Genomic DNA, 17,761 nt, shown 5'->3' with positions numbered 1-17,761 from the left:
CTCGCCGACGAGAGTGGGGCCTTCGGAGGAGGGTTTTACAACGTCTCTGGTGTCGTATCTCTCTTCTCTCTCTATCTCTCAGTCTCATACACTTACACGCACAGTGTCCATTCACTTTGTTTGTGATCATAGCACTTTCCATTAAGAACGGAAGGCTCTCCCTTCCATAAGAACTAAAAGGAACCCTTGAGCACAATTCGGAGCACTCATCTTGAGCAAAGCGCAAACAATCATTCCGCTGCACCTAACACGACAACTCTGTCCAGCTCTTCCTGCGAGTACAACTTCCACTTTTTTGCACTCGCCTATCCTTTCAGCTTTCCTCCCAACCTGAAAGGAGAATCAATGGCCTCTTGCCATCTCGAGTAAATCTCATCAATCGGGTAATCCTTCAGGTGTTTCGCAAATCTCGGGACTGTGGAATACTTGATCAGTCTTTCACACATGTGTCAACCTGCAATTGACACTTCTACTCTGCTTTGGTAAGCTTCTCCGCCGAAAATTTGCCCAAATCTTTTCTCTTTTCTTCAATTCTCGTGCTGGATCTTCGCCTTCCCCCCGAGAGGTGTTATCTTTGTCAAATTCTCCACGAGAACCCATGTGTATTCAGGGGTTCTTTATGGCTTATGCCCTGTAAGACACAGCGATGAAGACGAGAGCGTGCCCGATGCGCTATGGACGAAGGGTGGGAGTGGCTAATAAGTCCGGAGTTGGGACATGAAGATTCCTTGACAAAAACCTACGTGTGTTGCAAAAAGGACCGGATCCTCCATAGAAAAAGAATCTTCCTGAGCTCTGATACCACTGTAACACGCTTGGACGCTCCAAGCAAGAAATCAATAGCAACACATCAACAAAACTTCATCACACTGAACTTTGATAGAGAGAGAGAGAGAGAGAAAGAGAGTCGACACGGCATAATGGAGTTTCACGCCCAGAAACATTGGCCCCAATGTAAGGTGCAGAGGAATGAATGTTGAACTTTGCTCAAGATAAGTGCTCCGAACTGTGCTCAAGGGTTCCTTTTACTTACGGAAGGTAGAGCTTTCCGTTCCTTTATGAGAAAGTGCAATGGACACAAACAAAGTGAATGGACACTGTGAATGGAAGTGCATGAGACAGAGAGAAAGAGAGAGAAGAGAATACGACACCAGAGACGTTGTAAACCCTCCTCCAAGGGCCCCACTCCCTATGGCGAGAGCGGTCTACTTATGATTGCACAAATCTCTACAATGCTTGGACTTGCCAACGATGTCGACGACGATGAGGACGACGACGAGACGGGCTGAAATTTGAAAATGCTAATGGCTGAAATCTGCAATCTTCTATCTACTGAATTCTGACTCTATGTCGGTGACGATGTCGATGGCGACGACGACGCGCTGAAAACGCAGATGCTAAAATCTGCGTTTTCCGGGCTAAGCAAGGTGCTCCTGCCGCCTCTTCTGCCAGAAAGTGCTAGCTCTGGTTTCCTTATATATTTCATTAGCAAAATTGCCCTACCTAGTTCCCAACAAAAGTCACTTAAAAATAATAAGTGAAAAATGTCAAAAATAGGGAAAATAGGTCTATGCACTGTGTTGTAGCTTGTCCACGGACACATAGGGTTGGATGTGTCACGTGACACCCAAAGACTGACGCTACTCCTTTCGGTAATTCTTTATTTATTGATCACAACAAGGTACAACTCCCAAGGGTCCTCTGCTCTCAGACTCTACGTCCAGATGCTCTGCTCTGAGACTCTCCGTCCAGATCACTTCCTATTCTAGACAGACTTGACTGAACCCAACCCTGGTCATGCTGTAGCTTGTCCACAGACACATAGGGTTGGATGTGTCACGTGACACCCAAAGACTGGCGCCACTCCTTTGGATAATTCTTTATTTATTGATCACAACAAGGTACACCTCCCAAGGGTCCTCTGCTCTCAAACTGCAAAGTGAGGCCCAAGGACTCTTATAAACAGTACAAGAGATGCCCAAAAGCAATCAGTTCAAAAGCACTTTCCCCCAAAAGCATTTGCTCTCAAAAGCTAGCATTGGAAATTCCCAAAAGCAGCCAGCACAATTTACGGAAATCCATACAGCCTGCCAGTGACACGTGCAACGCAAAGAGCGGAAATTCCCACCGTGCATTCTCCTTCATGCGATCACTTTGGTAACACCTCCTCCAATGTCTTCATTCCTCACATAAGCTTGAATGAAAGAGAGAGGTAGCATGTAGGGCTTATGGGAGAGAGAGAAGTGACATGTAGAGCTTAAGAGAAAGAGAAGTAGCATGTAGTGGGCAATGGTGATGGTAGTGTAGAGGGCTGAATTTAGAGACTAATTATAACAATGAGATGATCTCCAAAATGAGGGAAAAAGGGGTTGTTTTTATAGATGAACTTGTCTCTTGAATAAGAAAGTTATGTGGTAGCATTATCACAAGTGTCTTGCCACTTGTCTAAAAAGACAAATTGTATTTGACAAGTGTCCTTGCATGTCTCAAGTCTCTAGGCGCAAGTGTCTTGCCTTTGAAAAAAGAAAAAATGAATTCTCTTCTTGTCTTTGACAAGTGTCCTTACATATGTAACGAGGATATAGTCCTTCATGCTTTTCAAGCATGTCAATGGTCATTCATACTTCCCCACTGAAACACAACATAAGCTCAATGGAATCCTTGTAGCTTGAAAAGGCGTCAAACCTTACCGCATGTGCGCAGTGAAGATCTAGTCGCTGGACGCATTTGTGCTCTATTTTCTTCTCAATGCTCTGTGTAAAGTTAACATGTTATTGAATTAGTATCGCCCTCTATTGCGTACAAGCCAGTTAAAGGTGACCTTTGCCTTTATCAAAATGATTGTATGGAAGTCCAGGATTCAAACTTGATGGAAAATAAATATTCAAGAAGGGTGACCGCCCACATCGTAGAGTCTCAATCAAACATATCTCCGATCTTTGACGACATTTCCTTAGCAGTTTGCTAAGTCTGTACTTCAGGAGAGATTCTCTTGTGAGTGCCTGAACAATGGTTGACATGGCCTTTGTAATACTCACATCCCAATCAACGCATGATTGAAGAAACTGGTCACCCTCAAGTCGAGTCCACTTATTGTTGCCAGACCTAACGGGTCTTGTCTCTAAATCATTGATGATGTCCCACAATCCTTTTCGTAGAAATCATAGCACCATAATCAATTCCCAATGAGCATAGTTGCCTCCGGTAAGTTTGTCGCTAGAGTTTGAACAAGGGGGAGCCATCTCAAGGTCGAGGTGGAGGGCTTTTAAAAGTGACTTATAAGGAAGCATAGACGAGAGAATTTGAAGGAATGCCTTTGAATTGAAACGCGTGCACTACTCTCCTAGAAATGCACGCTCATGGGTGGCAGAAGGTAGATAGAATACGTTGTTGCTCCTTGGCTCCTCTTGTTGCCTCCTCGGCCGGTTGCTCCGACGCCTCTCTACACTCCCGACTTTGCTCACGCTCGCTGGTGCTCTCTTCTTTTCTCTTGATTGTCAATTCTTGCCTGATAAGCCATGTAGGCTTTGAGACCTTCAATTAACCACTCCAAGTGTAGCGTTAATAAAAACAAGCGTCTAGAAAGAAATGCCAGAAGGTCGCTACCTCAACCTACACACCTCCCTGTAAGAGAAATGCCCCCACGTGCTCCTCCCGCTCGCTCCACCTCTTCTCCTCCACAATTTCCTTGCCAAAAGCTTTGATGCGATGTCAAAGTAGACGATGGGAAAGCGTAGAGATAGAGAGAGAATGCACGAGAGAGAGAGAGAGAGAGAGAGAGAGATTGCTTGAACCTACCAACTTGGCAAACTGAATTGCCCAACCGAATTCTCATGTCAAAAAAGTTATTAAAAACTAAAAATGAAATGGGATCACACTGGGCATTCACTAAATATGGAGCTGATTTGCATAATGTGAGAGGAATCAACGGCTAAATGCTGGCTGCAGAAATACAGCCTGAGATACGAAAACGCAAGAAACTGTGCACCGGGCTGATTTGAGAGAGAGCAAACAGCCCTTTTAACCACAGTCTAATAATCCCCTACGAGTGTGCATGTGCACAAGTTGAGTTGCTAGCACGTTTAAGGCTGTAACTCGCCAGTGATGCATTTGACACAAGAGGTGAACCGACACCAAATCTACATGCTCATATTGTCAGAAGCCCATAGAAGAGTAAAAACACCCATCAAACACGTGGCCTGGTTGGATTAAAAAATGGGCATTGCCAAGCCTAAACACATGAAATAAACCTCACAAGGCCATGCAAAACCACAAAGAAGCCCTCTCTCCTTAGATGTAGGTGGAAAATGAAGGAGATCACTCTGAAAACTCTACACCATCCATGTCCAAAAACAAACAAAAACGCGCAACAAACATCCACATCCAACCCACGAGACACACAAGCCTTAGTCCCACTCGTGACTCACCCCACCCACCCAAAGACCAAAATACCTTTCGAACAAGCACCCTCACATAGATCCGATACACTCACACAGAAGCCCAAAAACACACATCCATGCAAGCATGTACCCACGTCGGCACCAGCAGAATCATCGACCAGGTTGTGCGTCGAGAAGCCCTGATCAATCAAGCGAAGGCGGGTACAGTAAGCAGCAAGCTATGAGTCCCAGCAGTAAGAGAGAGAGCCTATGTATGGTGCAACAGGCTATGAGTCTCAGTAGTGCGATACATGACTGGATGACCAATGGAGAGCATTGGTTGGCGAGTAATGCAAGCAGTATCTCTCTCAAGCAGACTCTCTCTCACAAGCACAAAGTGTTCTAGTCAGCCGACGTGCAAGGCGGAAGGCCATGCATTGAGACTGTAGGGCTCTCTCTCTCTCTCTCTCTCTCTCTCTCTCTCTCTCTCTCTCTGAGTGTGTGTGTGTGTGTGCGTGTGTGTGTGTGTGCGCGCACGCGTGCACGTGCGCATGCACGTGCGTGCTTCGCACATGCATATATGCAAACACATACAAAAACACTAGAGTTCTACGCACACATACATACGTGCAGCACACATGCAAACATGGACAAAATACCCCTCAATTGCCACAAGTTGTTCTCTCTCTCTCTCTCTCTCTCTCTCTCTCTCTCTCTCTCTCTCTATCCACGTTAAAACACTCTTCTTCTCCTCCTCCTCCTCCTCCTCCTCCTCCTCCTCTCTCTCTCTCTCTCTCTCTCTCTCTCTCTCTCTCTCTCTCATACATGCAAACATAGATAAGAAAACACTCACACATACATACGTGCAGCACACTTGCAGGCATGGACAAAATTACTCCTCAATTGTCACAAGTTGCTCTCTCTGCTCTCTCTCTCTCTCTCTCACACACGAGCACAATAAACTCAGACACACACACGGCGCACAAAAGAGAACACACACACACGCACATCACATACACGAACAAAGCGCAACGCGCACACACAGACGTACTTAGCTGACAGAAATCCGAGAAGATACTAAGCTTGAGGGGCGCCTCCTGCTGTTGTATGTACTCCGCACTACCTAGCCTAGACTACATTCAAAATGGCTGTTATGTTGTAGCACATTCGTAGACGTGGCACGAGCTGGTTGGCGATCTACTATGGGATTAAGCAAGTGAACGCTCAAGTTGGGCTTTGACCCTTGTGTGAGGACAAGGGACCTGGGCAAGAAGCTATGAGCTGCCTTGTAAACGTTTGAAGCATTATATGCTTGCCCATTTACTAAGAGAGTGGATGAACAGCGAATTGTGTATGCTATTTTCCCCTTGGTCTTAGGTTGGTATGAGCTCTCTCTCTCTCTCTCTCTCTCTCTCTCTCTCTCTCTCTCTCTCTCGTTCTCTCTCGTCACGACACTACCACCATCGCCAAGTGCAAGGTTTCAAAACTTTTTTTTTTTGTGTTGGCCACGCAAGGGGGCCATGGCCACCCAAGGGGCCATTCACTCCATGGGCAAGCAACGGGTCCCACAAAGGGAGAGCAATCTTTTGAAGGATTCTACCGCAAGGGCATGTAGCATTGAAGACATTGAAGCCTGAACAAACCACATAAGGAGACGATGTTTTGCAATCTACAAAAATACGCAGGAAACAAAAAAATTTAAAGTTTTGTTAGTCTCCACAAACCAATTAAGTAGCATTTATTTTGCCAATCTTTATCATTTTACAGTCAAGTATTCCAATGTTATGCTCTGAAATAACGGTCCACATGTTAAGACTTAAATGATGATTTGCGTTGAGGAAAATGGTCTTGGACCATGACAAAACTTTCTAAGTTGTTATGATGGCTCAACTTGCGGACACATGTCCTACGGTAATGCTATAAGGATGATAGTGTTTATATATTATTATTCATCTTAAACTCATGCTAGCCTTGTTGTGGGATGAGAAATGCAAGTACACTCATCTCACTCTAACTTACTGACAATTTCTCCATATTGGAAAGAGTTGGATCTTAACAACTCTTCCAAACATAAACTCGAGAGTTCTTGACAGAAAATCTGAATACGAGTTGAATTGGTAAGATCCAATAGTGGTTTAAATCTTCAGATATCAAATGTGTTTATTAAGTAGAATCTAATAAGACAATTACCACATAGCCAAATTAAGAAGAATAAGGTAATACAAATCTCAAACTAGTGATACTTATGATTGTGAAGAGTGTGTGTGTGTGTGCTCAGTGTGTTGTACGAGGAAAGAGAACGCAGAGAGTTTTGGGTGGAGCTCTTGGTGAGGATTAAAATCCTTCACTACTCCTTATTGATCTATATTATTACCAATGAATAGAGATAAGGTTACGGTCAATAAGATGGATCTACTTGGCATGAACCCTAACAATCTCCCACTTGAAGGCCAACATGGCCCAAGCGGCTATATGTGTAAGTATGTATATGTGTACAACCGTGAAGCATTCAAGTGGCCTCACCCTACACCCATCATCTCCATGCAATGTGTGAACTTCTTTGAGGGCAGACACTTCGTGAGAGCATTTGTTGGGTTGTCTTTCGTATGAACCTTGACTAGCTCAATGTGCGTACTAGCCAATATGTCATGTATCACATGATAACAAATTTTTATGTTTTTTGACTTGGAGTGAAACATGGGGTTCTTCGTTAATGCAATCGCAGGCTAACTATCACAATGCAACACTGGAGTTTGAGTAATACCAAGATCTCCCAGTAAGCGAGCTAACCACACATCTTCCTTGCTAGCACCAAGAATTGCCACATACTCTGTCTCTGTGGTGGAAGATGACATACAGTTTTGGAGACATGATCTCCATGACACGACTTCTTTAGCAAATATGAAAACATAGCCAAACGTGGATCTTCGACTATCCACACAACTTGCATAATCCATATTTGTGTAACCCACAATGGATGCATCACTATTTCCAAAGCATAATTAATTATTTGTTGTACCTTTTTAGATTTCTCAAGATGTGATTCACTGCTTCACAGTGTTTTCTGCAAGGACTTGCTATAAATTTGCTAACAACCTCTACTACAAAGTAATGTCCGGTCTTCTGGCTACCATGGCATACATAAGACTGCCAACAGCTAAAGAATACGACACCTTGGCCATTTCCACTTTTTTAATGCTAGACTTAGGAGCATCATTCTTACTAAGTTTTGCATATGTCGGCATTGGGATACTTGATGTAGCTTTCTCCCCCTACATATTAAAATGTTGCAAGACCTTGTGGATATACATTTCTTGAGATAGCTCAAATATTCCATGTTTTCTATCCCTCTTGATACGCATACTAAGAAAGTGACTCACATCTCCCAAATCCTTCATAGCAAAATGTGTGCTGACTTTTTCAACATGGCAATCTCGCCTTTAGACTTCCTAGCAATGACCATATCATCAATATAAAGTATCGCGATGATAAGTGAACCATCGTTGGTTAGTGATTTTCTTGGATCCTTTCATACCCTTGGGATTACGGTGTACTTGTCAAACTTCATGTACACTTGAGCTTTGCTTTAGGCCATAAGATGTCGTATGTAATCGACACATATAGTTCTCCCCTCATAAGCTTCTCAAGTTCGACTACAAAATCCTCCGGTTGTTTCGTGTAAACATCCTCTTCAAGATCCTTGAAAGTCGTTCTCACGTCCATTTGGACAAGTTCCATGTCCTTAGTGGCTACTAGTCCAAGCACAAGACATAATGTAGTCATCTTAACTACTGGAGAGAAAATCTCATCAAAGTCCACGCCTTTCTTCTACTTGAATCCCTTAGCAACCAATTTAGCCTTATACTTAGGCTCAGGATCTTCTGTTGTGTACTTTTTCTTATACACCCATTTGCAAATCAAGGCTTGTTCGCCCTCTGGCAATTCTGTTAGCTCCCAAATTTCATTAGCCATAATTGAGTTGTACTCAGATTGCTCCTACTTCACAATATCTTCCATCTTAATAGTCTCTTGGTAGCAAATATAGAGCTTTCTGGATGTACCATCAGTGACGGTTGGTCCAATGTACAAAGAAAACCACTAATTAATTTAAAGATTGTTTCACCTAGAGGCGAAACATTTGTTCGTGTTGTGGATTCACATGGTTCAATTTAGTATGGGATTTATATTGCTAATGTAATTTCCTCTATGATAAAGGAAGTGGGTGATAAACATGTAGTCCAAATTGTGATGGACAATGCAAAGAATTGCAAGAATGTTGACAAAATCTTGAAGCGATGATACCCGCATGTTTTTCCTACTGGATGCAATACACATGGTTTGAATCTTGTATTAAAAGATCGGTATAAAAGTGATGATACCAAGTGGTTTGCCTCTATTGTCAATACTGCTCGCCAGCTTGTGAGATTTATGCTCAAAAGACAAAGAGTATTAGATAGTTTTTGACCTCGCATGTTAGTTATGTTAAAACTACCTGCAGAGACTAGATTTTGCACTCACTTCTACACTTTTGAGTCTCTTCTTCAAAACAAAGATGCATTCGTAACTACATTTACATGTAGTGTATCTTTTAGATTTCCCGCTACCAAAGCTAGAGCTTGAAGTAATAAAGGGGGTTAAGACGGATGTAAGAGAGGAGTGTTAGTGAAAGAAATAGATTGTTTGAGGGACGAGGTAGTTTCTTCCTCCATGTTGGGTTCAAGAAGGCTAAGTAGAGTTTTGACTCCTTTGTAATTGCCATAGGATGTCAAAAATATTACTGGTTCATCTTCCTTAAGCTCCTTGAGGACCTCAAGGATCATGTTGCAAAAGTAAATGAAAGTAATATGTGCTAAGACCAAGTTACGTGCTCGTGTTCCAAGTCATAAGCCTATTAAAGACAATTGAAACTCTGCAGCTTTGTCAAGAAATAAGAGTTCCAAGCGATTTTATATGTACCAAACTACACGATCAAACCAAATGATACTCGACTCGCATGCTGCTTTGTTATCGAGGAATTTCTAGGCACATTTAATACATGGCTTGTAAATACTCCAGATAGAGTAAGAGTATTAATTTGCATTTGACTTGGAGAAGGCCGTAATACCTTTTGTGCATCCATAGATTCCAGTATTGGTGGAGTATTTGGATGGATCTAAGAAGTTCATGGCAAAGGGAGCACTGATTAACTCTCTTCTATCCAAAAATCGAGTACCTTTAAGACTATCAACCCAACATTCATCCATGCAGGCAGCATGGATGGAATCAGGTAAGTTGGCCAAACAAATTATTCAAGATTCAAGTGAGACGGGTGCTAAAAATCCTTTCTTGGGAGGGTCTAAAGTTGATTATTGAATTGTCTCCTTTGACCTCGAGTTGTTTTGTAGGAAGAGAGGAAAATCATTTGAAGACTTTGGGTACCATTTCCGACGTGTGGACTCACTAAGAGAGTAAAAATCCAGTTGAAAGTTCTTAACAATTTTTAGTATTGCAAGATTGTGGCTAAAAATTTTGCCTAAGACATTGATAAAAGAGGTTATAGGTGTAGTAACGAAGGTAGGGCTAAGTCCACATAACTTTTTTAAGAATTTTTTTAATTATGCACACAAGGAGAAGAAAGTGGCTAGTGGTTGGGCGTGATTTTTTGGAAAAGCGAGAGTTGCTTCATCCAAAAGTTTGAGTCCTTCTTTCTTATTATTTATGAGGCATGCTAAGAGCTTAATCCAGTCATCAAGTGAAAGAAGTTGGAGTGGAAAACCTTGAGGATAAATTTCTACATTTGTAGAATTGATAATAAGGTTAGAAGCATTCGCATCTTCAATACAATGTAAGTCATAAACACTTGCTTTAGAAGAAGTAAGTTTGATGGGGAATTCTGTTGGAATTAGGGTTGCAGAGAAACACACATAGCTTGGAGAAGACGAAGGAAGCTCAAGGCACACAATAGAGAGTGTGTTACTTAGTGTGCAATGGAAAGATAGATAGCCCTAGAGTGATGGGCGTATATACAATGCACGGGGGAAAAAACCTCTTAAAGAGGGAAAAAAAGCCCCGCCGGTCCTAGTGTGTTCACACACATCACTACCACATGTATATGGTAACAAATCCCCCCTGGAGTGATGCGGTGAACGAGAGCTGGCACATGAGTAACGGGAAGTGCCATGCCCTGAGGACAGGATCAATCCACAAAGGGGAGTAAGCCCAAAGCTTTGCTGTAGTGGTAATGCACCTCAATGTGCTTTGTGCGAGCATGAAAAACTGGGTTCCTTGCAACTGCCAATGCGCTCTGACTGTCAGTGTAGATCGTGTTGGCAGTGTCCTGTCCAACACCCAAATCAGCCATAAGGCGTCTGAGCCATACACACTCAACCGTAGCTGTGAAGATTGCCCTATACTCAACCTCACAACTCGAAGTGGCCACAATAGGTTGCTTCTTGCTCAACCATGATATACATGAACTGCCAAGCATGAAACAAAAACCACTTGTGGACACTCGCATGTCAAAACAACCAGCCCAATCTGAGTCCGAAAAAGCATGTAAGTCTGGCGGCAATGATCCCCCCTTGGGATAAAACAAGCCAAGATGTAAAGTGCCACTAAGGTAGCGGAAAATCCTCTTGACAGCCTGCCAATGCTTAGACCCTGGGCTATGCATAAATCTGCTGACCTGTGAGACTGCAAACTGAATATCCGGCCTCGTGTTGCATACATAAATGAGGCAGCCAACAGCAGTTTGGTAAAGAGTGACATCAGCAGGATCGCAAGCATCATGTAGACTCAACTTCAAACCTGTTTCCATGGGAGTGGCAATAGGTTTACATTCCTCAAGTCCAAACTTACATAGCAATGTCTCTATGTAACTTTTCTGACACAAGGCAATACCACCATCACACTGCTTAAACTGTATACCCAAGTAATGATGCAACAGCCCCAAATCTTTCATCTTGAAAGTAGCATTCAAATCAGCCTTAAATTCAGCAATATGTCTCTCATTTGGTCCAGTGATCAGCAAATCATCAACATAAAGAACCACGATGAGAAATACATCACCCTCGCGCTTTACATACAATGTGCTTTCTGTTGGACTGTTACGAAAGCCTTGTTTGACCAAATGAGTGTCAGCTTTCTCATACCAAGTACGAGGAGATTGCTTCAACCCATACAAAGCCTTGTTACATTTGCACACTTTGTCCTCTTGTCCTTTTATGACAAAACCGCGAGGCTGTGTTACATAAACTTCCTCAAATATGTCACCATTCAAGAAAGCAGTAACAATGTCTGATTGATGTACATCCCAACCAAAATGAGCTGCCAATGCCCATAGAAAACGCACAGTAGTCATACGACAAGTGGGAGCAAAAGTCTCTTCATAATCTATGCCTTTTTGCTATGCATAACCCTTTGCAACAAGTCGAGCCTTATGGCGATCAATCTCACCATCCGGCTTGCGTTTCAACTTGTAAACCCACTTCGTACCAATGGCCTTTTTGCCAGGAGGCAAATCACATAAAATCCATGTGCCATTTTCTATAAGTGCATCATATTCTGATTGCATGGCAGCCATCCAATTTTTTGAATTGTGTGCTTCATCAAAAGTCAGAGGCTCCTCAACATCATGTAAACTAGACACAGCCAAAGCATAACAATCTGATGCATAAGATGCATGGCGAGAGCCTGAACGAGTACGACTAGACAAAGGTGCATCCAATTTACTGTCACGCAAAGTGTGCACCAGCCATTTTGGCATACCTCTAGCCTGCTCATTTTCAGCCCTTTCCTCATCAAGTACATCATGTACACCTGCATCAGTAATAGGCTGATCTAAAACATTTTCAGAAACCCCCATAGGCTGTACATTTGCCTCATTGGAACTTACATTCGTATTTCCACCACTGAAAAGAGGCAACAAAGTGTCACAAATGTCCTGTGAGCTTACATTACTGTCTCTAGTACATGACAGCAAGGGCTGAACGGAATCTTCCACAAACACTACATCCCGAGAAACCAGAATACGTTTTGTTTGCGGATGATACAACCTGTAACCTTTGCTTTCAGCACTATAACCAACAAAAATACATTTGACAGCCTTATCATCCAATTCTGCGTTGCACTTGTGGCACCAAAGCATATGCCAAACAGCCAAAAACACGCATGTGCTCAATAGAAGGCTTTCTATCATGCCATGCTTCATATGGAGTAATAGACTGCAAAGCTTTCGTAGGACACATGTTAAGTACATAAGTGGCACACATGATGGCCTCAAGCCAAAAAGAATGCGGCAAAGCTTGACTTTTGACAATACATCGTGCCATTTCCGTCAGTGACCTGTTTTTCCTCTCAGCAACACCATTTTGCTGAGGTGTATAAGGCACTGTACATTGGTGTTTTATCCCACGACTAGCCAGAAATGCATTAAATTCATGAGACATATACTCCCCCCCTTGATCGGAACGGAGGGTGCCCATAGTACATTTCGAGACATTTTCAGCCATAGCCAGAAATTGTTTGAAGCACATAAAAACTTCGGACTTCGCTTTAAGCGGAAATACCCATGCATGCCTGGAGTAATCATCAATGAAAGTCACGAAGTACAGGTAATTGCCCAAGGACGGAGTTTGCATGGGCCCACAAACATCACTATGCACAAGCTGCAACCTGCATGTGGCCTGAATTGAACCATCCTTTGGAAATTTAGAACGCTGCATCTTACCCAAAATACAGCCTTCACAAACATGTTTGACAGGTGCTTCAAGAGGCGGCAAAGAAGCAACCATATCAGATTTCTGCAAACGCAGCAAACTGGCAAAATTCAGATGACCAAAACGTGCATGCCAAAGTTTTGCACCTGAAATAGCCCTTGAATCTGCAACAGCATTTGCAAAAATTTGTCCACATTTGTCATACAAAGTGAGCTTATACAGCCCACGGCACAAAAGGCCAGATGCAACAATTTCATCACCAAAACTGAGATCATGAACTGTACATCTGTCATCCACAAATTTGACTACAAGTCCAAGTCTAGCAAGTGCGGATACAGACAAGAGATTCTTCTTGATCCCAGGTACATAAAGTGCATCAACAAGTGTGAAGAACTGCCATTAGCAGCAGTGAGCACAATCTTTCCAACTCCCTGAATTGGATAAGAGGCGTTGTTGGCACAAGTGACTGAATTCCCATGAGGGACAGACTCAAGAGAGGTAAACAATTCACGATGTGAGGTAATGTGCTTTGTAGCACCACTGTCGAAATACCACACATGTGAATATGCAGCAACGACTGACAAGCATGCATCATGGACAGCAGGATTGTAAGTGCACTCTGCGCTAAAAGCCCATTCTGCATCAACATCAGCAACACGGTCTCCTTTCACAGAAGACTCAACAATGGCTGCATTTGTAGTGGAACCAGCATTTGCAGTGGAACCACCCTCTTTCTTCTTAGCCTCTTTGGCCTTCAACTTAGGACACGACTTGATCAAGTGATCATTGCCTTTACAATAATGGCAAGGCATCTTCTTTTTGCCCTTATCACCAGAATTGCCAGACGAAGTACTGCCAGCAGAAGCATTAGGAACATAATTTTTGCCACTCGTAGCAGAACCATAAGAAGTGGCTGCATTGCTGTTACCACCCTTTCTTTGAGAAGCAATAAAAGCATGTTCAACTGCACGCTGCCTAGTCCTATTTTTTCTGGAAAGTGACTCTTGCAACAGCAATGTGCATAATGCATCAAACTTGACAAATTCATGATTTCCTTGGGTCATCAGTCTCCAAGTACTAGCAAAAGTCTGGTAGGAATCTGCTAAGGCATCAAGAACAGTCTGCACAAGGGAACTGTCTGAAATGACTTCACCTGTAGAAATAAGCTGCTCATTGATATCCTTGACACTAGCAAGGAAAGTGTCCATATCATCTTCCTCATGCATAATCTTTGACTCCAGCTCTTTAAGCAGCAAAGCAATTTTAGCCTCAATGCGGCTTGCATAAAGACCTGCTAAAATATCCCAAGCTTGTTTTGCTGATTTTGCTGAACGGATGTGAGGAACAATGGTGCGCTTCACAGACAACGCAATCAATGCATGAGCCTGCGCATCCTTAACATCCCAACGAGCTTGTTCTACCGTAGGCAAAACAACTCTAACAGCTGCAATCCTTGCAGCAAGACCTGCAACATCCTCAACATCGCCTACATCCTCAGAACCAGGACGTGCATCAATGCCATGCACAATGTTCCAGACACCTTTTGGCACAAGAACATGTTGCATCATATAAGCCCACATAGGGTAGTTTTTCCCATCCAACCTGTCCTCAGCAGCAAACATCTTGAACACATCTGTGTTGTTGTTGTCAGCCATGGTAAATGCTGCACCTGATGTGAAAACTGTCCGAAAATAGGAGAAATGGAGCAGGAACAACCTGTGCTATATAGCACAAACCGTAGAAGACTATAAGGCATCTGTTATGCAGAAAACGGCACTGACAAAAATTCTGCACAAAATGACGAAATAGCCTGTGCAGTACTGCCTGTAGTGGAAACAGAGGCCGAAATGAGCCCAAATCAAAATTCTGAGCAGACCAAGCTCTACGAGATCTCCCAAAAATTTTATCAACCTGCGAATGCTCGCCAAAGCTCACTGAAATCGGAGAAAGTGAGCAGGCGTGTGTTGGAGCAGCTTGCGACTAAGCCCGGGAGGACGTGACCTGCTCTGATACCAATTGTTGGAATTAGGGTTGCAGAGAAACACACACAGCTTGGAGAAGACGAAGGAAGCTCAAGGCACACAATAGAGAGTGTGTTACTTAGTGTGCAATGGAAAGATAGATAGCCCTAGAGTGATGGGCGTATATACAATGCACGGGGAAAAAACCTCCTAAAGAGGGAAAAAATGCCCCGGCGGTCCTAGTGTGTTCACACACATCACTACCACATGTATATGGTAACAAATTCCATCATAAGGGCTAAGGAGTATTTAAAAGTCAAACGATCTACTTATAATAGATTGAAAAGGTTACAAATATTAGTTCGATTTTTCATAGCAGCCCTAGCTAGAAAGGGTCTTTTTCAATTTATAGGGTAAGAAAAGAGTCTTCTAAGGTTTTGTTGTGAGAGTTGGCACTAGCCATTCTAAGCTTTTCATTAATGGCATCCAATTTTTTTGGTTCATTAAAGATTTGAATTTGGATAGTGTACTTGCCATTGCAAGGTACCTTGGAAACAAGAGAAAGAGTAAGATGATGATATCTACTTCCTTTAAACCAGTCAATCCGAGGAATTATGACTATCAGTTGGTACCCCTATTAGATGTCTAGGTCAAAGAACCTTAATGAAGTGCCTTTGTCAACCTCTTGATGCTATGTTGACTAAGCAATTTAGAACCTTGTGCCTACTTATGTGTGTTGGAAAACTAGTTTATATACATTATTCACAACTTGAACCAGAAGATTCAAAAAGAGAATTGACAGAGGCTAGTACAAATGGGTACACATATTTTCATATAAATATATGTACATGTGAAAATGATTTTGATGTTTTAGCTACATGTAAAAAATAAAGAAGGTATTATAGCTGCAGTGTGGCTTTTACTTTGATAAAATAAATAGCCTTCCAAAGATAAGAGAAGTCAAAATCTTTACTTGCAACCATGATGCAAACAAAAAAAGCATAAGCTTTTCTATATAAGCATGGAATGTAGGTAGAGCGGGCTTGACAATTGCCATTCTTGTCTATGTTATCTTAGCATTATGTTAGGAAAATTTGTTGTATTAATGAGTTTATGGAAATCCTGTCAATGTATTTTATCGGTTTCATGAGTTATGGTTGTATTTTTTGTAAGGTTTTTGTAAAGGTTTTGAACAATTGAGTGTTTAAACTATATGGATAAATTTTATGTAAGTTGTAATTTGTCCCTCATGTGAATAGAGGTTAAAGAAATTAATAGGTGTTAAAAACATTTAATCTTTGATGGCTGATAGTTAATGAGCTTTGTACATCAAATCTCAATGCGAGACAAAATAAACCAAACTTTTAATGTAATCATCTTTAATCGTTCCATGCAACAATATATCAAGGGGGAGTTACTGAATTAACTTATTTTTGTTAATGTGAGATCAAATTAGAGATATGAGCTTAAAGCCTAATGATTAGTTATTTATATTTAGTTCCATAATGTAGAAAACTCTCTTGCATTAACTTTAAAGCTTTAAGAATACTTGCAAAAAGGTATTCAATTCTTTGTCTCTTTTGATTAAGTAAACAAAGATTGGATATCTAGTACAACTTTAGGAAGCAAAATGTTCCCAATAGACCACAAATATGCAATACTGAGGAAAGTATCCATCGGAGAGGAGGATGATGAAGCATTGGCTTCATTAGCCATCAGACTTTCTGCCATAAGATTGGCCATTTTGAGTATGCTTGTAGGGACATGGAACCAAGAACGTGTGTTATTCTATTGATTTGCCCAAGCTTTGGACCTTTTGAGGTTTGTACCTTTGTGCCAGAAGTGATTTCAATTGTGTGAGTGTGTAAATGCGGTGCATGTACACACACACACAGAGAGAGAGAGAGAGAGAGAGAGAGAGAGAGAGAGAGAGAGAGAGAGAGAGAGAGAGAGAGAACATAGGATGTGGGTGGAGCAGCTTACAACAATGTGTGAGAGAGAGCCCCTTATTCTTCTATCTAGTAAAGAATAAGGTGTGAAATTGATGGACGGTCGGATACCTCTGGTGCATCCAGCCAAGATAAGAGGCACACCGCCTTTACCAACGATCTCCCACTTAAAGGCAAATGTGTCGATAAGTGGTGCTACTATAGAACCTAGTAGTATGTACAAGAGGTATAGGGAGGAAACTCGTCTCAACCTATGCCCACTAGCTCTGTCGAAGTCAATGCATGTCACCGTATATGCTCTAGCGGTGTGCAAAAGTGTATATCCCTACTAGAATGATCATGCATACCTTGTAGGTATCTTGTAATGACTTGCATTGCTCCATGATGCATCATGCTAGTGTCAAACATTGCTCGATTGAAAATCCCAATTGCAATACTTCCATTGTAGCTACTATATCAAGTCTTAACACTAAGAGGTTGTACATGAGAGTCCCGAAGGCTGATGACAAATGCATAATCTTTGTCAACATATTCATGCCGATCACATCAATGCCAAGTGCAATGACCTTTTCCAATCTATCCATATTAGGTATCTCAACACTTAGGGCTTCACCACCAGAACTAGTCGTGCATATATCACCTAAGGGATGTAGTGTACATGTCGTAGCATATAGGATGTACCACTTAGTAATGACAAGTATACATCTCCTGCACCCTTTATGTCATGGTGATCCATCAACTAAACCCTTTATGTCATGCTGATCCATCAACTAGAT

General features: G+C 42.1%; 1 protein-coding gene across 2 annotated transcripts in view; it reads right to left on the bottom strand.

Annotated features, from left to right (window-relative positions):
- LOC147426241 (uncharacterized) overlaps positions 1-5,581 on the bottom strand; it is a 31,471-nt gene extending 25,890 nt beyond the window's left edge. For both annotated transcript variants that reach the window (XM_086498971.1, XM_086498972.1), the window contains exon 1: positions 5,431-5,581. The gene's annotated coding sequence lies outside the window, so the exon portion shown is untranslated. The remainder of the gene's footprint in view (positions 1-5,430) is intronic.
- Between the last annotated feature and the right edge of the window lie 12,180 nt (positions 5,582-17,761).

Source organism: Adiantum capillus-veneris, chromosome 24 (assembly GCF_014529385.1).
Source record: "Adiantum capillus-veneris isolate H3 chromosome 24, ASM1452938v2, whole genome shotgun sequence".
Classification (NCBI taxonomy): domain Eukaryota; kingdom Viridiplantae; phylum Streptophyta; class Polypodiopsida; order Polypodiales; family Pteridaceae; genus Adiantum; species Adiantum capillus-veneris.
This window is presented reverse-complemented; position numbering and strand designations above follow the sequence as displayed.